Raw genomic sequence first — 25966 nt, forward strand, 5'->3', positions numbered from 1 at the left:
TTCCATTCAGAATGGTATAGAAAAAGGCAGAGAAACATTCAATACTGTTCCATATTTATTTTAATCTGATACAAACTACTTTGCAATGCGTCGTTTCGTTCATTAGATTTCATCACCAACTTTATTCTTTTGAATATGGACCTACAGTTTTTACAATTGATTTTCTGTAAACACTGTTTTAACAAATTCAGCTATGTATAACTAGTTTCCCGTGTTAGGAATCACACGTTAAAAGGTTAGACCTCGTTAGTCCTTATCTCGCACAAGTTCCGACGTCTAAGGGTTGTCATTCGTAAGGGTGCGACAGCTGGTCAACAGAAAAACAGATTTTATACAGATTACAGTGCATATGTTTATCTACTTTTGTCATCAATATCTGTGTAGTCTCAAAAAAGTAGAAACCAATATGTTAGCACTGAAAAATACATCAACTCCACACATCTTTTGAAAATTTGCAAATAGAGGTGAACACCCATGTATTCCAGGGGTTTTGTATAAATCATGAAGAACTGTTCAAAACATGTACATCTCTGACGGGAAAATTATATTTGAACAACTTGTCGGAGACTCTTATTGAGTTGCTGGAAGATTTGCCTTCGAATATTCTGAGAAAATATCAGTTATTCCAATATGATGGCGCTCCGTCACATCGCCAAACTATTTGCAGATTTTCTCAATACGACTATGCCAGGATAATGAATAGGAGATAGGTCTGACCGGGAATAGTATGACTATACAGTCAGGGCAGTCGGTAGCCAAGCGGTTCGACGTGGGTGCTTTGTTCACTCACTCGAATTGACTGCCGTGTTGGTCGGTGGTTCAAGCCCTAGTCTGAACGATCGATCTTCACTTGCTACCGTCCAACCCGTGTTAGGAATCACACGTTAAAAGGTAAGACCTCGTTAATCCTTAGCTCGCACAAGTTTCGACTTCTGAGGGTTGTCGTTCGTAGGGGTGCGATAGCTGGTTAACGGAAAAACATATTTTAACATATTTTAACATATATTTTAACAGTGATAATGAGAAAAACATGCATTGTAATATAAAGCTGAATTTGTTATTACAGCGGCTACAAAAATCGATAAAAAAACTAAAAGTCGTAATTCAAAAAATGATGTTGATGATGAATTTAATGAACGGAATATCACATTGCAAATTGGTTTATATCAAATTATAGCAAATATGAAACTCTATTGAGAGTTTCTCTGCTATTTCAAAAACACCCATTTATATTCTCGATTTGAAAAGATGATATTCTAGTTTTCCAAAATGAGAAACTTTTGTCCACTTAACCGACCTTGTAGATCGTATCGTTTGCGAGGTAGCAATAGTGGCATCATCTAAAAAGAAATGACATGTATAAGCATCTTCACTGCTTTTCATTTCTCGATACGTTGAATCAATATAGATCCTTCAAAAGTTGATACTCTCTTTCTTTAACTAAAAAGTCGTATCAAAAAAACTGACCTATTAAACTTCCTAATTGAATGATTTATTGATTTTCATAGTTTTCAAATGTAATATGTTATTCACCGGTGACTCACACATAAGACCATAATTTGTATGATTGAAATCTGTGTCCATTTTTAAACATCCATCACCACGCCTATATCCGCAGAGTGCTACAAAAGCCCATTGTTTCAAGTGCCAAATCGATTTCGCAATCTAATCAAATTCCATTACCCAACTACACCCAACTTTTCTGACTACCAGCCCACTCGCAGTAAATCACCAAAACCAATTTACACTAAACATATCGAAAAGACGCCTTCAGCAATCACAAATTCAATAACGCAACCTAAAACAATAAACCAGGAATGCATCTACATAGTTCGGTAAGACGCGTTGAATTTATGTTTACGTTATATCAAATTAGTCCTGTTCTCAAGTGACATTTCGCAACTTTTGACATCGCCTACATCGAAAATTATGATCAATGTGTCATTGGATTCGTGATTTCACACAGAGTAATTCATGACTGGAGCCAAGTTCCGCGAACAAATACTTCAAAAGTTATAAACAATATTGCACGAACGTTAATTTTCGAAGTTATACTTCTTTTCGCACGTTAGGGTAAAATGATGAGGGTAAATTTAAATGATACGCGTGCACACCGTCACGAAAATCGACACCCTGAAGTTAGCTTCATCTTCTTCTTTTATTTATATGACCGTTGCTTCTCAGTCGAGCGCATTTGGCCACAGACTCCACCTGACCATCGTGAACAGAAGTTTCGTCCGGGGGCGCAGCTGTCTTGCTCGATGCAATGCTGCCACCCTAAGTTTCCACCCTGCCACCCTAAGTTTCTTACGGGACCTCCAGTTCTCTGAATATGACTTTCACAATTAACACACCTATTATCGCACGTGCTAACTTTGAGGATAGTCGGCACAACCGTCCCTGAAGTTATTTAATCAACATTTCAGTTTTTCACACAAAATTACCAACAGAGTAAAAGTAAAGACATCTACCTATGTTTTCGTGAGTACTAACTGGCAACTATATTCACGATACGATCCGTTTTTGAACGTGATTGAAATATATATAAATATACATATATATGATGTGTTGTTTTTCCGGGTGTTCGATCCGTTGTGTACTATTCGATAGTACACAACGGTTTTAGCGGGAGCTGACCGTTTGTATTGAATAAACAAATGCAGAAAAATTAAAAATCAGAATACGAAAAAGCAGAATTGCCAAATGCAAAAAATAAACCCTAAGTCCGAAAAATGTCTGTTCCACATCTTTCCTGATACGACTATGAAATTACGAATCGAATGACACATCGGTCAAAATTCGAAAAATCCAAAAGTTTGCAAAATGACACTTGTCAACCAGACTATATAGTTTGATGCGGCACTTGAACTCTCGATGGCATCAGCTATTCATAGTCTTCTAAAAATATGGCTTTCGAGGTCATTATACCAGTATTTTAATGGCATTCTGTGTGTGTTTCACATCTGAAATAGATAAATTTCAAATATGTAGGTATTATACATCTTCGTTGCATTTGTCCCGAATGCCAACGCTAGAGGAAGAGAAGTTTTATGTTCTTGTACGTGAGGATGAGAAACGTTATATTTCAACTCATAATACGTTTGATGTGGGATCTAGCCTTGGCAATGACATATTTCCAGCTGGTGTTAATAAGAAAACGATTCCGGTAATATCCACATTTGTTGGGTAATGAGAGGACCACACAAGAACATATACATACACTAATGAAAAACATACAATTTCTTATTCATGATGATATCAAGGAACAAATTCAGGGTTAGGTTAGGTTCTTATAGTCATGTGAAAACAGATCATTTAAATCTGTAAACAAACCTCAATTTTATTTGGCTTCCTAATGCAGAGTTGCTCCAAAAAATTATTGTAATCTGTATGTCATTTAACCACCAAGCAACGGCGTCCGGCTATTCAGTCCATTCGAGCGATTCACAAATCTCACACGACTCATTCGTTGGAAATCCTTGAATATTGAATGTTTTTTGCGCTGGCGTATACTTGAGGAAAAAATAATTCACAAAAAGCCTGCACATTGTTTGTTAAATAATTTAAAAATATTGATGATGAATATTGAAATATTGATCAAACCCCGAATATTTTTGGAAAGTACTTAATTACCAATATAGAAAAAAGTGACAAATGTGGAGTGAAAAAATGTTTGAAGGATACTTCCAGGTTCAACTTTTCAAAAATACGATCTTATCCATAAGTGTTTCTCGTTCATGCTGAAGGACTGAAAACTTCGATTCTGTAAAAGGTCAATCAGACATCACATGCCTTTTGGATTGTAATATTTTTTTCACTGAACTTCAGGCTTTATTCCAGAGAAACATACCAATATTTTCAAATCAATTTTGTTACTTCTCCAACGTATTTGTGTTAAAATATGTTACTATCCAAATTGACAATCATCTTTGTCCTTCTTACACGCGGAACTCGTGAAATATACAGGGTGTTTATAAAACATGCAGCAAAAAATTAAGGGACTATTCTTTGGACTGTCCTAACTATATTTTGTTCTTTGATGTTTTTTGATGGGGGGCTTTTTTTCGAAAAATACGGGGCGAAAATGATTTCCGACAATAACAATTTTGGTAATTTTGAAATTATTAACGTAGATGAAATAAAAGTATAGCGTACTATACTGGACCTACCAAGTAATAAAAAATGTAACAATTCCATTGGTACCTATCAACAATATTCCGATTACTACAAACGGTGGCAGATATTACATGTGCTTTTTAGTAATAAATTGTTATTGTCGAAATTTTTTTCGCTCCGTATCTTCGAAACAAAGCGCCTTATGAAGAATCCGCTAAGGAAAAAATATATTCAGAATATTCCAAGGTATAGTCCCTTAAATTTTTGCTACATGTTTAATAAACACCCTGTATACTTCCTCGAACAAATTTTTGTCATTAGGAACTAGTGATAAAAACTGTTTATTGGCCATATCAGAGATTTACCGCCAGAGATATCTTGATGGAAGGCAACCTAATGAACGAATCTTCAGAAAGTTCATGGAAAGATTTGATAAAACTGGCAAAGTCAATTAATGGAAATGGGAAAGGGCAGAAAACTGAAGTCTATATCGGTGATAGTTTGGAATTAGTCAATAAGTTGCTGGTTATCGAAGATAACTGTGGGTGAGAAAAATTACCAACTATAGGTACCACATGAAACTAATCAAGGATCTTATTTTTTGTGGATGGGTGCAATTTGAAATTTAGGAAAGGGAATTAACTTTGAATAACATCTCTCAGAGTTATTAGAAAAATTTATCGCCTCACTTTATTGCCACTGACGACCGACAATATCTAATTGTTTTGCTGATTCTTTATATATCACAACACTAATATAACCATTCATAAACATTGCTCATGAAGAGTCTTTGGAGTAGGTATGTACTTTATTTGGAAAATGGTATATGCTCAATGTATCCTGAAACATGACAATTTTTCATTTATTTTTCTGATTAAGAAGGTTAAATAATGAAACAGTATGAGAGCTGCTAATGTTGAACCTATTTATCACATAAGAAGTTGATTAGTACTCGAGAGTGTAGCACATTTCAAGTTGATTTTGTTTGTTCTTTTAAATCATTAGAAATTCTGTCACTAATTTTTTTTTTATTTACTTCAAGATAATGTAGAACAGATATGTTGGAAATGTAGCACAGAACTTTTACATATGGAATTTGTTTTGGTAGAGGACATATTTTGCGTATATTTCTCTTTTATTCGAGTTTAAAAATAATTTATTTATATATCACATTTTGCCTAAAACTGGCAGGTTCGCTCAACCAGAGCGAAAACCTGCCAGAATAAAATAAACCGTGAATCTGTTCCATTTGCAGAACTTTTTATACTTAATTATTATTAAGCAAATTACATGATTGCAAATTTAATGTACCTATAGCATAAAATTGTATTTATAACGATATAAGCAGTTTGCTTAACCTCAGCAATTTTCAATGAAAAATTCAAAACTTTTAAATTTTTTCAATGAAAACAATTTTTTGTTTATCGCAGACTTATGCGAAATTTTATATTTTGTCTTCCATCTTATCAAACATTTGATTAGAGTTGAACATGATATTAAGAGCGATAGGGTTCTAGCGACCGTCCTAATTTGTTGAAAATTTGATGTAAAAATTGTATACCGTCTAAATATGTTCATCACAAAAGTTATTCATAACCTTCGATAGCTCAGTTGGTAGAGCGGTGGACTGTAGTGGAAAATTATAAGTAGACATCCATAGGTCGCTGGTTCAAATCCGGCTCGAAGGATCTTTTTTTTATTCTCGTTCTTTATCCGCGTCTTTTTCGAACTGCTTATTGGTATCAGAAGACTAGTTTCTTTATTTTTCATTTGTAATTTGGATGTAGTGAATGCCTTCTTCAGACTTGTATCAAAAAAATATTTTACATGGTTATTATTTCCATTTGGTAGCAATGATATTTGAAGTTGTTCACGGTAAACATTGTATTTTTGCAAAATATCGGTCATACGACGGTTTTCGTAACACATCTGCAAATAGTTCCAAACAAATACGTTCGTAATAAGATGATCACAGAAATAATTTATAAATAGTTTATTGTCATCTTGACTTTTGTTATGGGATATTGATATGCCTTTTTTTCAATGACTGAAATATTCGGTATAAAAATATTAATTTTGTATAAATATTTGGTATAAAAATAAAAATTATTTTCGTCAAGCTGATGAAAGTATGTATTTTTGAATGATGAAAATCTGTCTTGTTGCTGAATAATTAACAACGTTAGAAAAATAATCAGAAATACAGACCAAACATAAACAAATTTTTTAAAATGAAAATTATTAGAAATCTAAAATAACATTTTCTTGAGTAGGTAAAAACTGAAGACATCATTTGAAGAATGCAAAAAAGATATTGCCATTATTTATGAAATGAATTATATATCATTTATACATGACCATCTTCTGCAATTGCTCTGTTTAAATACTATATATGATTTTTTTCCAGTCTTGAAACTTTTGGTTAAACTCTTAACATCTTAAATATATCCTATCCCATCATTTTCTGTGAGCCAGCATTATAACAAAATAGAAAATAAATAATCATTTGAAGATAGAAGTCATTTATGATTTTCTAAAGGCATGTTCAAGACTACATTTCACAAACAATGAAAAGCCGATTATTTCGGTTCCGTATATAAATAGCTTATATAACGTATTTAAGATCATCATTTAGAAGAAGCTTGTTTTTTCTTCGATAATAGGTAATAATGAACTTCATACGAATATTTAATGTTGTTAGTGACATTGAATATCACACTCATTGAAATCCATAATATAATATTACACACTGTGGACACTTTTGTATAAGTTCTACTGAGCTCTCGTTCAAAACATGCTATTCCCTTTCTCAAAAATGAGAAAAAAATTGTTTCTACTGAAACCACGACAAACCTTAATTTTAGAATCTAAAATTTCAAATGAAGTGACAAACTTCAATCATGATTGATTGGTGGATATCTAGATTGTAGACCAATCACTACATAACATGGGATGAAAAGTCTTGGGCCTCAGAAAGAAAACGTAATTGGCTTTATTCATCAACTTGATCTCCATCAAGAGCCCCATAATCATTCCAGCGCCGCTCTAACATTTAAAAACCACTTTTGCAGAACGATTTATCTTTTGCCTCAGAATAAACCTCAATTTCAGCAATAACCTCTTTATTCGAGCGAAATTTCTTACTAGTGAGCATTTTTTTGAGGTCTGTGAACATCCAGTAGTCAATGGGAGCCAAATCTGGCTATCACGGTGGATGTTGGAGCAATTAGAAGTTCAATTAATGTAGTTTTGACATTGTTTCGATTGACTTGTGGTACGGGACGTTGCCTTGAAGAAACGCAATTTAGTCTTTGCCATATGCCCTTGTTTCTTTGCAAGTTCGACCTTCAAACGCTCCAATAACGCTATATAATATTCACTGTTGATGATATCTCCCTTCTCAACATGGTCGGTGGATATTACACCACGCACATCCCGAAATACCTAGGCCATAACCTTTCCAGCCGACTGTTGTGATTTCGGGCGCTTTGGACAAGATTCGCCAGTTGCTCTCCAATCAGATGACGATCGTTTTGATTCCGGAGTGAAGTGATGGATTCATGTTTCATCAATTGTCACGTATCGATGCAGAGTTTGTTATGTTTAAACAAGGCCAAACTGCTCACAGTCATCAAGACGTTCTTGTTTTTAGTAAACTGTGGTCGCTCGGCACACACTTTGAACAGATCTTTCTCGTAGTCAAATGCTCATACAGTGTAAAGCCAACACATTTTGATATCTTTCCAGTGTCAGCCAAGTCAAGCAACTCCATTTTTTTATCATTCCAAACGACTTTGTGGATTTTGTTTATGTTTTCCAGTGGCACTGCCTCATTTAAAAGTTCACTGCGTTCTGCATCATCGGTGTCTTTACGACCACGTTTGAAGTCAGCAGTAGCTGACGTTTAGAGTAGCATTTCCGATTTGAAAAACGATACATTCAACTGAGAAAAAAATTAGATAACTTTGGGTATTTGACAGTTTTCTGGCATTTTGAAAAATTGAGGAAAGAGCTTGTCGTCAAAACTCTAGAATTAGAAGCTTCGATTGCCACAGGGCAGAAAATGAAATTAATACCGAGATTTTGGTATCTGAAGATCATTAACTTCTCAGTCGCTATGCTTAGAGCACCAAGTTTCTTTGAAGCTCAATCATACCGGAAGCTGTTAAGGTATCAGAACAAGTGAAATACCAAACTTGAGGTTTTTACATCTTCATGGAATTAAAGTTGTACCATCAGGTTATTTACACTATCTAAATTTGGTATTCCATATTCATCATGAAGCAGTTCTGAAATACCTATAAAACATTCTTCAGAAACATATTCTTCTCATAGGATATCGAAATTTCATCAGTATACAGTGGGAACAGCAAAATAAAAGTGAGTTATTACCTATTACTATCTAACGCAATATGAAAATGGAACGAATAAGAAAACATTACAAGCAATCCCACTGAACCAGCTATGAGCCATATCGGATTCCTTGAACTACTATTAGAACATTTATTGGCCATTAAAACAAAACGCAATTAATAATATTGTTCTAGTAAGGACATACAAAGGATGTGGATCGCCTTGAACAAAAGGAACTCCTTAATAGATGTACATTAAAAAAAATGTTTCCAACTCAAACAAAGCTGAGCATGTAAAACAATGCGATTTCCTACAGAATAACGTTTCAGCATTAACTCGATAAAAACTTCTACGCATGTGAGACATGTATGGAAACTTCGTGAACAATACATAGTCTTGTGAAATTAACATTCCCAACAAATGGGAGCTGGACTATGCGGCAGAAACAGAAATTCATGAAGTGAAATGCACACTGGAATTAAGGATTGTCTAGTGTAATATCACGTGTGTTCCTATTAGTTTTGTTAAATGAGAGATAGTAATTTTCTTCGCAAGTCCGAAAGTTAGACGAAACGTTAAACGAGCACTGTAACATCACTTAATAGACATTTATCGTATAATTTCGTTGTTCCTTGATGAGTTTTTTTAAAAAGGGTACAATTTTATTCAACATTACACAGACATACTTCATGGTCACTATATAGTTATTTCAATGAACATTCTTCGAAACGTTCATTGCACGCCAGAATGAATGAGTAATCGTCGTCTATAACGCACCATTCATTTATCGATTATTCGGCCGCAGTTCACTGCATCTAACTATTTAATCACTGATTCATTTTTACTGAAGTTTAGTATTGAAGTATACTCCAGTGGTTCGCAACAATATTTTGTTTCATTCTTTTTTAATTTTTTTCTTATGAACGAATAATTGCTTCAGATCATAACTGCCAAATGATTGACCTGCTATACGCCACTCAGGTAGAAAAAAGAAAAGTTTACGACCACATAAAAAATAGCAGAAGGCTGTACTCCGAATATGATATGGAAAAATTAAATAGATCTTTGAAACTGCTAATACAAAATATAATAATTTCCATGAGACTTTCTTTTACCATTTTAATAACTCCTTTCCTTTAACTTTGATAGGGTAATTCAAAACTAACAGTACAAACTGGGTAACACCGGAAGATTTAGAGCTAGAGAGTAAGTACTGTTTCTATATGGCTTTTATAAAAACCACCCGACCGAAAATAACAAAGCTGCATATAGACTTGGTAAAAATGTATGTAATGAAATGACGTACTCACGTAAAACTTTTAATGAAAGTGAAATTAAAAATTCTAAAAATGTCAGTAAAACTATTTGGAACATCATAAAAACTGAAAAAGAGAAAAAAGTACAGAAAGGGTGTATCCAAAAAACATAAGTTTCAATAATTCTCAGCTCATGCTGAGAAACAAGAAGACTAAGGATATATGTGGAATAAGTGTTGTTAAAAAGTGTGGTAATTTATTGTTGGACGTTCTTGAAAATATCATTAATACCTCTCTAAATGAAGGATGTTTCCCCTCAATGCTTAAGTTGGCTGAAATCTCCCCAATTTATAAAAAACTATCCCCAGAACTACCTCAAAACTTCAGGCAAATATCACTATTGCCTTGCTTTTCAAAAATATTTGAAACTATCCCTTATAATCAACTAGTTAATTACTTCGATAAAAACAAAATCCTGAGTCCTCAGCAGTATGGTTTTAGGAAAAATATGTCCACTTTGGATGCTATCAAGTCATTAACTCGTGCCACAAAAACCAGTTTTGAAAGAAACGAAAAATTTTTGGGAATCCCCACAGAGCTATGTGCAGCTTTTGATTGTATTGATCATGACATACTACTGAGAAAAATGGAGTACTATGGAATAAAAGGAGTGGCACTCAAACTAACCGAATCCTACTTGTCCAATCGATTTCAAGTAGTTTGTATTGAAAATCAGAGAAGCACTCCTCAGACAATAAGTAGAGGAGTTCCTCTCGGGGATCAATATTGGGCCTCCTTCTCTTCAATATTTATATTAACGATATGCCAAATATGTTCACCTCAAATATCCAGACAATTATGTATGCTAATGACAGCACATTTGCCATCAGTATCAATGAAAGGGAGTGTCCGGCTACAATCCTTGGGGAAGTTATGGAACAAGCAAAAACCTGGTTCTTGACAAACAAGCTCATACTCAATGAAAAAAAAACAAAAGCCTCTTTTTCGAATCCAGAATATCCTACAATGTAGAAAACGACTCAGACATGCTGCACACTAAATTTCTGGGTGTAGATGTAGATGTCAGGCTACTATGTCGAAACTAATGAATATGTCTGTCGAAAATGGCAAATTTCCCACTGCCTTGAAGGTGTCGAAGACAATACCTGTTTACAAAAAAGGTGATCCAGAAAATATTGACAATTATAGGGGAATAGCGGTGCTCAGTCCCTTTTCAAAAATTTTCGAACGAGCCATGTATGAGAGACTTTCAGATTACTTGAAAAAATTTGATTTGCTAACTACCCATCAGTATGGATTTCGAGAAAAGAGATCGACTGAGAGTGCTACGTCAAAATTGGTGCAATACATATATGATGAAATGGATGTAAATAATTATGTGGTAGGAATATTTTTTGATTTGTCCCGTGCTTTTGACGCGATAAATCTAGACATTTTAGAAACTAAACTCAATGTCCTGGGTATTAGAGATCGGGCAAATAAGTGGATAATGTCATTTGTAAGGCATCGGCAAATTTTTGTCAAAATTGAAAGGGAACTTTCCGAAGGTGAAGTTATTGATATTGGAACCCCCCAGGGTAGTATCCTTGGACCACTTCTTTTTCTCTTATATGTGAACGACTCACAAAACTTCATAGAAGGAGGCAGGTTGTTCATGTATGCTGATGACACCTCGATGGTGATTACTGGCCACACACTGGAGGAAATTTCTATCAAAACCGACAATGTTGTCAAACAATTTCATTGGTGGTGCGACAATAACCGTCTAATTCTCAACTCGGAAAAAACTAAAATTATGCAATTTTCCACAAATCCTAGGTCACTGTCCAATAATATATCAATCAAAATAGATAATTTTATGGTCACTATCAGCCCGACCAATACCTTTCTCGGCACAATTATTGATGAAAAATTTATGTGGTCTGATCAAATCAACAGCGTATGTCAGAGATTGAACAAATCGTTTTTTGCCCTTTATTCACTGAAATCAACCTTGAACAGATCATCCCTGCTAAACGTTTATTACGCCTTAGCCTACTCAGCTATTAGCTATAATATCACCACATGGGGACAAGCTACAGAACGGAACCGGGTATTCATGATCCAGAAACGCATTATTCGATTAATATATAGCCTGGAATACCGTGAATCGTGTAGACCAACTTTTAAATCTCAAAAAATTCTTACCGTAACAGGTATATATTTATTCAAATTATTGATAGACACACATAGGAATATCATCAACCTACAAAAAAATTCAGATCTTCATCAATATTCTACGAGAAAACAGGAAAATATACATCTCAGAAGCTTCAAGCACCTCTCGTATAAAAAATCACCAGAGTGGGCAGGAAGTCACTTTTATAACCTGCTGCAGAAGGAAATAAAAAATACCACCGTTAACAGATTCAAAAAGCTTGTAAAAACTCAAAAAAAATAGTAATTTTGCATTCAAATCTGGGTGAGAATACTTGTTTATTGTACTGTTTCTTTAACATTTTTATATCATTAATTCTACCTTTTTTTTATATTTTTTTCAATATAATGTTAGATTTTAATGATTGTATCCGGATTATCCGATGATTGTAACTAACTAACCTACACTTATGTGGCTAATGAGGTAATAAAGTTATCTATCTATCTATCTATGGAACATACATATACATACAATTCGCAAGAGACTAAATAGTGCAGTATTTGCTATAAGGAAAGTTAAACAACTTATTAACCAATCCGCTGCAATAACTACTTATTATACACTATTCGAATCCATTATTAGATATGGCTTGTCTGTCTAGAGTTCGACAGCTCAGTGCCATTCAAATGTTACATTCGTCATTGAGAAGAGGGCTATAATATCTATTATAGGAGCTAATTTTGAAGACTCCTGCAAACCAATCTTTAAAACGTTAGGAATAATGACACTGTACTCTCTGATACTTTTTGTGAAGTTACTATATGTCAAACAAAACATTAATAGTTACTCTGTTGTGTCCGATATACACGGTCACAATACAAGAAACAAAGATCATTTTATTATACCTCAAACCTGGTTACAAAGAATGGACGATACTACTGATATTAAAAATATACAATGCCCCATCCGCTTCCAACGCCGCTTGACTGTCCGAGAATATTTTTATGCACTTGTTTATGATGTTGGATTCTTCCAATCTCTCCGCACACAATTCAATAGCATGAATTTCCGCTTGAAATACCAACATAGTATTAACATTTAGTAATAATAATATCCTGAATACGCTAACTTGGTTAGCGAAATCCGCTTCGAGAGACCGTAATTTGTTTTTGGTGTTGAAAAGTGTTTTCAATAGATATCCAATCTTACAAATGCTGAAAGATCACTAACTTCAGGTATCAAAGAAATAAGCGTATCAATATTTTCACAAGACTACTAGTCTTGGGGCACTGGTAAACCCAAAAGTGACATCGAAACTAGTCTGAAAATGTGAAGAACTGGGAAATCTAGATCAGATTAGAAAGTTGGTCTATAAAGAATACTCGAGAAAAGCTACTTACTGAGACTGTCTGAAGTGAGAAATGAAGTACAGCTTTCACAGAACAGGGATCGGCTCAGAATAACTGACTTATGTGCAGTAGTAGGCACAAACATCCAGTCATTTTTTAAACTAGTCCTGCTATTTGCGGAAGGAGGCACAGAAACTAAGCAATTTCTACTTTATCCCAAATTGTAGTCCGTACCTACAGTGAACAGATTACTAAAAATAACCATATATATTTTCGTTTTGAAAGACTGGAATCTATGTAAATGTCCCTTACAAGTATATTTTTAGACAAAAAAAATATGTCAGTGAATCGCTTCCTACATTCTTAAAAATTGTTCATGTCTTTTCTTTTCAATATATCTATTTTTCTTATTATCCTTCTGTTAATCAATTTTCTTCCAAGGTAATTAATTTTAAGTGTATCTGTCTTTTCTTTCTGGTAGTTGATTTCATCTTAAACAGTTTTAACAACCAACCATACATATAATGTTTTCTGAGTAAATACGTCTCTCTCAATGCGAGAAAATTAGCAACTGGTTCAGTTTAATCATTTGAAATATTTTTCTTGTTCATTTCATTGGTTCTGAATCCTCTTACGTTTCTGTCCTTTGTTAAGTGTTGGAAATGCCATGGAAGGGCCATGGAAATGTAATTAATTAAATGTAATTAAATGTATTTATTTTATATTTTGAATGTAATATTTTGACTATCATTTAGAAAATTGAGTATTTCTATTACATATTTTTTTACTTCCACATTTCGGCTCTACAAATGACCTGCTCTGTGAATCACAAACGTTTTCGCAAATTACAAGTCATTCATTGCTACATTGTTCAACATAACAGCAACAAAGATATTTCATCCGTGAAAGCGGAAAAATACAGACTCGTAATTTCAATGGAGAAAAAACAAATGAAAATTATACATTCGTTCCAATACGAGCAAATAATTTCTAATATCGTGATTAATGACTTTCTTGCGTTGCCATTTTCCATTTCTCGAGGTGTATAATTCCGATTGTTCTGGGTTATCTCACAAGCCATGTTTATTACTTTATTATCTATTCATAGATGTATGCAAAGTGTTCTGATGATTGATGCTTCAGATAATTGAACATTTTGCATCTCGAATGCTAATTTCAACATCGTAGTTCCTTGTTATGAATTATATGCACTACTGGTGACTACTGTCCTCTATTGATCTTCGTAAAAGATAACAGAAGTATCAAATGATGTATCACTCGACCCCCATGCCATCCATAAAAATAGGAGGGGAGTTGCTGATCGCAGGGGGGTGAAGTTTCGGGTATGATTTTCATATCAGAATTAGTCCCCCTAGGAATAAAAATTGACGTGTTCTTTGAAATTTTCGATTACATGTTCGTTTATGACTTACAGGGGGGGTCAAGTTTTCACTAGAAGGCCCTGTATAATATTGTTCAGTCATGATCATTATTTTTGCTCAGTTTGAACAATTGAATATATACACTTTCAATGAGCAAACCCCTCGTTTATTTACATTGATATGTTCTTTTTGTATTAAGTATGCATTTTTTCAATATCTATGTATACAATTCATTTTTGGTCGAGCTGAAAACCCAAAAAGTGAGAGGTCACCTTTTCATTTTCAGCAAATGAATGAAGTATTATTATTGTTACTATCATTATCAACTGGTGAAACGGGTAACAAATAAACATGTCGATTAACATCGTTATTCAATCTGAAAGGGCGATGATGGTATCACATACGAAATTTTATGATATTTCACTTTATTTGGACTGAATGATTCCGTACAGCCCATCTCGTCTAGTGTTTGTAAATCTTTTGATGGAAAAATCCTAATTTGTTTACTTCGTGGTGAATGTACAAGAAGTACCGAAAACTTATGTGAATTTCTGGAACTTCATCTAGCTTTTCCTAATATGACTAATAACCAGTCCGTGCAAAGCTTATTGTTAAATCATCTGAAAATGGAATTTTCAACAGGTGATGATCGACTGTATTGTCAAACATGCGCCAAAGTAACTGACTGTTATGAGGAAAAAAGTATAGCTGAGGCACCAGTCAATCTAATAATAACACTGATGATTTTCAAACAAGACTCAACCTCTAACGTAAGCAAGAAACTCTTTGGAAGGTTCGAAATAGATGAACATTTCGACCTAGCAGACCACTATTATAATATTCATGCAGTCATTGTTCACTGTGGTTCTGGCGTTGAATTTGGTCATTATTACGCCTTGGTCAAAGATGAAACAGACTGGTTTAAGTTGGACGATAGTCGTGTCACGAAGTGTTCTGGCGATGCATTGAATTTATTGGAGCCTCTGGAGACACCCTACATTTTATTTTATAAGAGAGAGGACATTGTTAGATCAAGATCTTCAGATGATGTGGTGCTGCAGGTTTTTCGGGTTTTCCTGCAGCTGAAAAAGAAAATGCTCCACTGGAATCAATGAAGTCGCCTCGGAGCGCCAATTAATTTTCATTGTTGTTTTTATTTTATTTTTATCGTTGTTTCAATAAAATGTTCTCAAAATTGCACCCGTTTCCTGACTTTTTTCCCACGACTTTTGAAAGATTATGCATAAGACAATCACAATCTCAGAACAAGGAACAAGAATGGTGAATATACTTGTCTTGTAATAAAAACGCAAGTCAATAAAAAATATAGTGCCACTTCTCGACTGATATCAGCTCTTCGATAGAGTTTGAAAGTTCACTCACCTCCAACCTTGACAAATTCATTAAAAAAGCAAAAGTCGGTGGTGTTTTTCATGAATTATTCATGTCAAGTATTAGATAACGATCTACTTCGTTTGGGAAACGGGCTTACCTCATTTTTTTCGTTATTGGGGGACTCAAAATTTTGCGTGCTTTCGCAATTCTTTTGAGTAAGAGATCATTTAGCATTAATACCCTGTGGTCACGGAAAGTATAATTGATAACAAGATGCACGGATTCCACACGATGTTGGGATGAAACTGCAGTAATATTCATTACTACAACAAAAGTTCAAAAAGTGCATCACATTTATTAGATTCTTTCAAAAGTTTTGTCCGTTTTGATGTCATGTCTTTCTGTAGCTCCATATCTCAATAAATATTTTTTCTACTGTGTCCATGGTATATAATCATCGATAGAGAGTTTTATACTCTATGCATTGATGCTGTTCATTTCTTTCCAAATTCGATGTTTTGCCTCTTTTCAGCTTATTACTAGATGATGTTGTTGAGCGATTTTTGGCAAACAGGCCGAAAAATTAACCAGGCATTTGGCAACATCTCACCAAACGACTCCCATCTTTTCAAACACCTCAATAACTTACCTGTAGAACCCCGAGCACAGAATTTTTATACTGAGCGAGTTAATATACTTGTGGTACGTTTTCAAAAGTACACTGATTCAATGTCGCATATTGCATTGTGTTCTTACCCTAAGAGAGGTATCAGTAATGATGTCATATATGAACGTTTGGAACTTTTTAGTTTAGACTTAGAGCATCGCAGAAAATGTGCGTCGCTCATATTTTCATTCAAGTTAGTGAATGAGAGAGTTGACTGTCCTAAAATTTTCGAACAAATCAACTTCAACGTACCACGGCCAGCTTCACGATCTCAATCCATTTTTAGACCTTTCAGAGCAAGAACTTACATTATGCTCAATTCCCCATTATATGTTATGTGCACAAATTTCAATAGCATTTGTGCCCATGGTGATTTATTCCTCACTAACTTTCATAACATTATTAGAATTGCTTGAAAAGGTAATTATAATTATTTTTTTTTTTGTTCTTTTTATTTTTCGTTTATGGTTGTACCCTGTAAATGGGTAACTGTTGGACAATAAAGCTATTATTATTATATTGCCATTGAATTGAATAAAAATTCACTAAGATATTACAATTCAGAGTAGACTCATAAAAACGGACAAAACTTTTGTAGAAAATGTAGAAATTTGTCGATTACTAGGGATATTATAGCATTTACATAAAATCTATGGAATAAATAATGAAAGGAAACTGAATGAAATATTGAAATCTGTAACGTGAAAAGTTGATTTTGGGTGTTAGGGATTTTCTTGAACGAGTTAATGAATTATCAGAGGCCAGGCACGTATCAAAAGAACAGTTATTTGAATCTGCAATAGATTTATTCTCAGGTAAAGCACTCCTATGGCTTAGACATATTAAAGATTCTGGTAATATTAGAGATTGGGATTCGCTTGTTAAAATATTAGAAGCTGATTTTCCCGATAAAGACTATGATGAAGAATTATGGCACGATATTAAAAATCGGAAGCAGTCGGAAGATGAGTCAGTAGTTATTTTTTCAAGAATAAAGAAATACGTTTTTAGAATGTATGTGTCCCTGTAGATGGTTCTTTCGTAGGGTAAATACTCTGATATATATAGTTTGACAGGATTTAGTAAACTTTGTATTTTGCAGATTACATAACTTCTTCGAGAGAATAAAAATGAAAATTCCATATTCGTCAGGTGAAAAAATAAAAAAAAACATCTAATTTTCTTTCATCAGTACCAACGACCTTTGTCTCAAAATAATTGTTTGATACTATATCATTCCTCAATGGACAAATCGATTTACAGAAGTATAAAATTGAATGAATGATAAAATGGTTACTTGAGAGCAAGATCTATTATTTGTATCTCGACTGCATATGACGAAATTGAAAGCAACCTTAATGTAATCAGAAAAACAAAATAGAATTGATTCGTTGACAACTTGATATAAACATACCACACAAAAAGTTCATTGAATGGCTCCATTCATGATAATCCGTCTGGTACAGCAAATGGAAATTTTATCGTTGCATCTGACTTCTGATAAAGCGGCAATTATATCTTCAGTGAAACTAATACTAATTCGTCAGGGTTTCATCAAATATTTTACGAATTTCATTCAAAATATTCAAATGAGTTTGCCATGATCAGTTCCTTATAATGGATTTTTGTTATGAAATGGATGTAAGAATTCTGAGAGGAAACTTAGACGAAGGTAGGTAACTGAAAGGTGTCTTGAAAGATGATATATATGTTTGCAATTGAGACGTTGTTTACGAGTGGATGTTTTGAGTTTTGAAAACGGAGAAGAATCATTTTTCGAAACGTCAACTATTTAACGTTTTGATTTTTCCATCGATTATTCAATTTGATTATTCTACTTCAGCAGATTCTCTATTGATTTAGCTTTGTACATTATTTACATTGTGGAATTTTGGACCAAAAAAAAACGAAAAACATTACCTCCATAATATTTTCATTCTGCTTGCACTTCTCATGACACGTTAAAAAATATGACCTTATTGATCCCTATTTTCGTAGTGCATATGATATTTCAGTAGTAATTTTCCGCTTATTTCTTTTTCTTTCTTCTCATTTGATTCAAACCAAACAAGGCAATATTTGCATGCATTTGACAGTTAAAATTCAAATTTTATTCGGTTCATAACAAAGCTACAACTCTAGAACATGTCACAAAATACGATAAAATTAACATATGCTAAAAAAGTAAAGTATAAAATCTTTAGAAGATACTTAACTGTGCAATAAAAATAATAATACCGTACATACATACAATCGTGCAAGGCATCTTTGCTCTATGGTCCACGGAATGAATGGAAAAAGTTTTTAATACCGTATAGGGGATTTTCCGTAAGTAATGTCTTTGAATGTTTTTTGAATTTAGTAAAGTTCAGAGAACTTACCTCATTGCCTGGAAGGCACAGCAAAGGTGGGTGCTACAAGCAGCTTCATTGGACCAGAGCCTGTCATTGGCATCGCTTTAGGTTTTGCCATACAAACATTGAACACCTGGATGGCAAGAAGATTTATGCTGGCAGAATCTTCCAGGATTGGCTCACTCCAAGGCGTTTATTCACCCTTCAAAACTGGATACCAAACAGTTGTTGGACTGCAGTAGAACTCATTCCGTACTTTTTGATTTTCAAGCTTTGGAAGGCACTCAGAAACCTGTTGTCATGTACCGGTTAGCGAAACGCGCGTCTAGAGACCGTAATTTTTGTTCTGGTGTTGGGTAACTGTTTTCAGTTTACGCCAGAGCAATGCTTATGATAAATATAAATTCATCTACCGGAAATTCAAGGGCGTGGAGAAACAGAGATGAAAAAATTATTTTGTTTTATGAACGCGGCTGGCGCCCCAGTTGGAATATTCTCATTACACATCTACAATATAAAATGAACCAACATACAAAATTTCAGCCTCCGAAAATATACCGGTATGGAGAAGCATTGATGAAAAGGTAGGTAACTTTATTTTATGAATGCGCCTTTTCTCCCTCGGCTGGCGCTCCAGTTGGAATATTCAAAAATTCTTCCTTGAACATGAAACGTACCTATATACAAAACGTCAACCTCCGAAAATAAAGCGGTACAAAGAAACAGTGATGAAAAAGTAATTTTCATATGTAAACGTGCCTTTATCATCCCCAGTGTGGGCGTCCCAGTTGAAAACATAAAACATAAAACGAACCTATATACAAATTTTCAGCCTCCGAAAATTTGGCGGTACAGAAAAAAGGGATGAAAAGATAATTTTCATATGTAACCGCGCCTCTTTTTTCCCGCCGCGCCGGTGTCTCCCCAGTTGGAAATTTTGAAAAATTTTTCTTAGTGCGCATCTAAGACCTAAGGAGCACGTATACAGCAACTTTTAACTCCCTATGACTTACCAGTACGGAGAAACAGATGAATGAGTGAGTGTAAAGTGAGTTACTTTAAAAGGTTCGTTCTGGTTCAACGAAATTCAGATTCTAGGACGTCAGGATCATGCGCAGTTGATATAGAGCGTTCTGGTTTATTGAGGATAATTTCGAATTGATCAATCTTCTGGTCTGGTTTCGACTGCGAAATGATCCTAAACTGTCTTGAACTGTCCCGAATCGTTGTTGCTCTCAAGGCTGAACTGTTGAGAACTGTTTCCGTTGCTTATGCGCATTCATGTGGAAATTTGCTTGTGCTATTTTCTAGGTTTTTTTTTATTTATCTGGTTCAAATTATTGATGATTGAGGTTAGATAACATTTGAACTGACTACAAGGATACGCTACATAACAAAATGGATATAATCAGCAGTATTTTCTCGTCTTCATCTCTTCATATACAGCGTGGCTCACGGTCGATTGTAGGTTAGACGTTTCTGGAAAACGCAAAGCATGATTTTTCTGAAAATTCCACCTCTCACATTTCCTTTTTAGTTCTATCGATCTAAAATATTTTCAGCATTGCGGCGTTGCCACTTCCATCAAAAAGTCGTAGCAACTTTATTTTTTTGAATGGAACACCCCGTATATTAATACGGGTATAATGTCCTTTACCTATCTCTATCTGTTTTCGAGATAAAAAATGAATTGTGCTGAATATGGTCCAAAACATAGCCTTAATTGAAAATAAGTACATCAGTACTCTCAATTCATGAAAAGTTGATATTTTGATGATAGTTTGGACAAACTCGAAATATCCAAATAACACCAAGAAATCGACTCCATATCATACAGGGCGTGCTAAAATTACTATTATTTCCATTGTGCATAAAAGTAGTCAAAAGTTCATTTTTTCAAATGAAACCCCCTGTATATTACTCGGTAAATTGGAAGATGGTGAAAAATGCTTCAAGATGATATATCTTGTCCCTATACCTAAATCGTCAAGTTTTCTCAATAAAGTCGCTTCTTCTAGAAACATTATTTTTTTTTAGAATTTGGATTTAGGTAGCAGTGGAATTATCAAGCTTATAGCAGTTCGTCTACTTTTATAAGTAATTTACAAAGAGTTATCGACGGTGTTTTGAATCATCTTCCAAAATGAATGCAAATATCGATTATTCAAACGAAGTTCTAATGAAATTATTTATTATACACATGAACAAAGTGATCAAATCATTGTCAGAACGTGTAAAAAATTCAACAAAATATATCCAGAATTAACACCAATGAACGAGAGGAGGTTTGTAAGATTACAAAATAATTTCCTTAACTATGGCTCCATGTTAAAAGCGCCTTCAACATTACCAAAACCTGTTACTTCAAATGAGGACAATACTGTTAACGTTTTGGCATATTTTTATGCATATCCAGAAGCTTTCATTCGCAGTGCAGAAAAAGATTTAGGTGTATCACATGCTTCAGTACAATGAATTTTGAAAAATCACGGAATGCATCCGTATAAATTTACCAAAGTTCAAGCTCTAAAAGCAGAAGACTTCGAACGTAGAATGCATTTTTGTGAATCCCTTTTGATTCATACACAGGAAGATCGAGAATTTTTGTCAAAAATAATTTGGAGCGACGAATCAAAATTCACGAGGGATGGTATTTTCAATAGAAAGAATAAACATTTTTGGGCTGATCATAATCCAAATGCTACAAAAGAAATGGGTTTTCAAGAAAAATTTGACCCGAATGTTTTCTGTATTCTGAAGAACAATAAAATTAACTTTTTTATTTATGAAGACACATTAAATGCAAAGAGATATCTCCAAATACTAAGAACGACTGTAACCGATTTTCTTGAAAATTTGCCTTTAGAGGAATATAGGAATTCGTGGTTTCAACTGGACGGAACGCTAGCTCATTCCACCCAGGAAGTTTCCAGGAAACTTCACGAACTCTTCGACGATCGTTGGTTTAGGCGTTTAGGGCCGTGGGATTGGCCACCGAGATCACCCGATCTCACGCCACTTGACTTTTTTTATGGGGTGTTTTACAATAAAGGGTATAGAGTACTCCAGTGCCTACCAAAGAAGAATTGCGACGGCAAATAGTGCGGAGTATTGAAGATCTGGATCCCCAGGAAATTGAAAAAGCAACCACAAGTCGCGCACAAAAAAAATTTTTAAAGTGTTTATAATGTAACATTCAATATGACAACATTTTCTTTCACGTTTTAGCCCACAAAATCTTACTTTTTACCTAGAAATTACTGATTTTTGGTACAGTTGTTCCCTGGAAACTTTGAGCCATAGTTAAGGAAATTATTTTGTTACCTTACAAACTTCCTCTCGTTCATTGGTGTTAATTCAGGATACATTTGGTTAAATTTTTTACACGTTCTGACAATGATTTGATCACTTTGTTCATGTTTATAATGAATAATTTCATAAGAACTTCGTTTGAATAATCGATATTTGCATTCATTTTGGAAGATGATTCGAAACACCGTCGATAACCCTTTGTAAATCACTTATAAAAGTAACCGAACTGCTATAAGCTCGATAATTCCACTGCTACCTAAATCCAAATTCTAAAAAAAAATAATGTTTCTAGAAGAAGCGACTTTATTGAGAAAACTTGGCGATTTAGGTATAGGGACATGATATATCATCTTGAAGCATTTTTCACCATCTTTCAATTTACCGAGTAATATACAGGGGGTTTCATTTGAAAAAATGAACTTTTGACTACTTTTATGCACAATGGAAATAATAGTAATTTTAGCACGCCCTGTATGATATGGAGTCGATTTCTTGGTGTTATTTGTATATTTCGAGTTTGTCCAAACTATCATCAAAATATCAACTTTTCATGAATTGAGAGTACTGGTGTACTTAATTTCAATTAAGGCTATGTTTTGAACCATACTTAGCACAATTTATTTTTCATCTCGAAAACAGATAGGGATAGGTATAGGACATTATGAACAAAAAAGTATTAAAATACCAGAGCGATTCCAAAAATGTATTGATATACGGGGTGTTCCATTTAAAAAAATATAATTGCTAGGACGTTTTGATAGAAGTGGCAATGCCGCCATGCTGAAAATATTTTAGATCGATAGAACAGGTAAGGAAATGTGAGAGGTGAACTTTTCAGAAAAATCATGTTTTGCGTTTTCCAGAAACGTCTAACCTACCATCGACCGTGAGTCACGCTGTATACATACCATAGGTGACACAGTGTCTCCTCAAAATGCGTTCTAGTTTAACCGTGTCCGAGACTATTTCGAACTGTTTGAGACTTTTTGTTTGTACGCATCATGTCTTGCGCAGTTTCCAAACATTTTTGTATGTTAGAACCAGAACAAACCTATAAGTGTAGCTCAATTATAAATACTTTTCAGCCAGACGTGTATTGACCGTGCGAGTAATCCGCACAGTGAATTGTAGCTCCCGTCCCATGTTCAGATTTCAGGAGGATTTGTATACCAAGTGTTTCTCATCATCAGCTACAGGGGTTCATCTTCCATTACATATTTGGATTAGTCCTCTCCCCCACAAATCTTCTTCTATTATCCGTGAATAGTCCAATGTGGATCATCATGAGATCCGGATTCATTAGCAATATCTCTCCGAACATCTCTCTCAATCGAAATAGTACCATTGAACTAAGACGCCTTTGAATCCAGTCCACATAAACTCCAAGAAAGGATGAATATCCGCAATAAATAACAGTCTTTGTCGAAGGAATCAGGTACATTAACTGTACGTCACTATTCGCTATTTTCTTACGGCGCCAGCGCTGTCTAGATAGGAAAAAGTATTCAAAGCTGTGTGAAATATAAAGCGATGACGGTGTTGTTTTGTTTTAGTCCCACGTCTCTTATGTAGTTTTAGTGAGTACAAGTCTCTTGAAATTTTTACAGAGTGATAACTCAGGTTAACATGTGGTGACCTATCTTGAATTTTTATTCGGAAATGTGGCGTTCGTTGAACGTACATTACTGTTTCGAAGACATTTGATTTTATTTTCTCATTATCTTTAAAATTCAACTTTTTTGAAATATGTCTGAAATAAATAAATTATACCACGCGTCGTATCGATAAAAATAATTTTCTTTGATCTGCATTGATAAAATTGACCATATCCACATCGGATGGACACGGATCTTGGAATTCCCCCAGGAAGTATATTTGACTCATTTACTAACACTCACCTATGTCAGTAACTTGCCAAGAGTGATAACTAACACATCTATAGTTGTGGGAGAACTGCTAGAGAAGTATCAAGGAATGTATTGAATACATAGTACATAGTTATACTTGGTCTACATGAAGAATATCAGTGATGCAATTCAAAATTCTTCAAATAAAATATATCCTTTTCCATACAAACTACCCAGAAGAACGTATATGAGTAAGTATACATAATTATTGTTAGAGTTAGTATTAATTATACTGAATTATAGGCAAGAAAAATGTGTTGTGAAGAATTTTATTTAAACTAGAAAACAGACATCAGACAACTACTACAACTTACAGCAGAAAACCAGCGTTACTAGTGATTGACATACTCATATAACATTCTTACAGTAAACTGCATTACCGACATTGAGAGATGTGCAGTATTAGAGATGGGCACTATTATTCTTCGATAATATTAACAATTATTTCACATGCGACAACATTGTGGACTGATTTATATGTGTATATTACTAAAAATTCCACCTGTCCAGCATATCCACAATTCCACCATCAACACAAGCGAATGGTTAACATTCGAGGAAAACACAACACTCTTCTCAACAACACCTTGTTGAGTCGGAAACCTTCACTACTAACGTAAACTCAAAGGATCAGCCTTTATTCTTATATTTGTGAAGAAATATATTTCGAACAGCTCCTCAAAATGGTACTTCAGATACGAAATGATAGATGTATTTTTCAGATAACTTGATTGACATTCACTGCTGTCAAAACTTTGGATCGTATACATATTGTTGGCTTGAGTTACCTCATTCAACATACACTTCTATGAAACTAATAATTTCTCCTCTTCTTCTTTACTTTTCATTTCAATTCTGAAAATTCATTAAGACAACAAAAGCATGAACCTCTTACATTCAACATTGGTAACGACATTCGAACAAGAATGAAATTATATTTTGTTCTACCACATTTAACGACGTACAGCGGAAATACATGTACGGAATTATAATTTGTCAGAACCAATAGTTCGACAGCTCGTAGCAAAGTGCCAATGAATAACTAAAGGAAAAACTGACATTTGTTCCCCGGGTCAAGAATGCAATAAATCAACATAGTATGGCGCTGACTGAAAAAGCTTGTATTGTTCATAGGAAAATACTAAAAGTAAATCACTCCATACCGTCGTATCTAATGAGAAATGAACCGCACGATTCTTGGAACTATTGTCGCAATATAGTTTCTTGACGCATTAGATGAAGAAATTTCTCGTTCATTCGACAATTATAATAACTGGTTAGCTACAACCATCAGGGTCTTATTAAGACAGTATGAATGATTTGAGCATCAAGAAATAGATTGAAGCTACTGTTTGAGATAAACAATTACGACAAATTGTTTGATGATAAATTATGTTGTGAAAACGAATTTTGTTCTTCGAATAACCGTGGAAGAGCGGCAAAAGATTCATGGAGATGGTTCTGCTGTTTTAAATCGAAAATTCATCAAATTTCATTACCCATTATACTGGCGGTAGAATTTTAATACTTTCTTAAGATGAATTTCACCCAACACGTTGGCTTCATCAAAAGATGATCTGAACTAATTTCCAAACAGCTCATTTATATCTGATGGGTTCATACATCGCATATTCATCAAGTATAAATTACGATTTTTTCAACTGTGCCTTCTCTTTTCGCTAACAAATGTAGGAGTGTCAGGAATATATCTGACAGTACTGTTATTTTTCACATATAGCGAATGACACCAAGAAAAGCATTGCAGAACATGGGCTGA

At 34.3% G+C, this 25966-nt stretch overlaps 1 protein-coding gene and 1 non-coding gene across 2 annotated transcripts in view; both read left to right on the forward strand.

The window, feature by feature from the left end:
• The window catches only part of LOC111507755 (uncharacterized), a 734072-nt gene that overhangs the window by 357252 nt on the left and 350854 nt on the right, over positions 1-25966 (forward strand).
• Positions 5713-5804, forward strand: TRNAY-GUA (transfer RNA tyrosine (anticodon GUA)). Its single transcript is given in 2 exon segments — positions 5713-5749; positions 5769-5804. It is a non-coding gene; the product is annotated as a tRNA-Tyr (tRNA).

The sequence above is a fragment of the Leptinotarsa decemlineata genome, unplaced genomic scaffold, assembly GCF_025532065.1.
Source record: "Leptinotarsa decemlineata unplaced genomic scaffold, Ldec_3_MD MMD2_tig00026328_RagTag_RagTag, whole genome shotgun sequence".
Taxonomy (NCBI): Eukaryota; Metazoa; Arthropoda; class Insecta; order Coleoptera; family Chrysomelidae; genus Leptinotarsa; species Leptinotarsa decemlineata.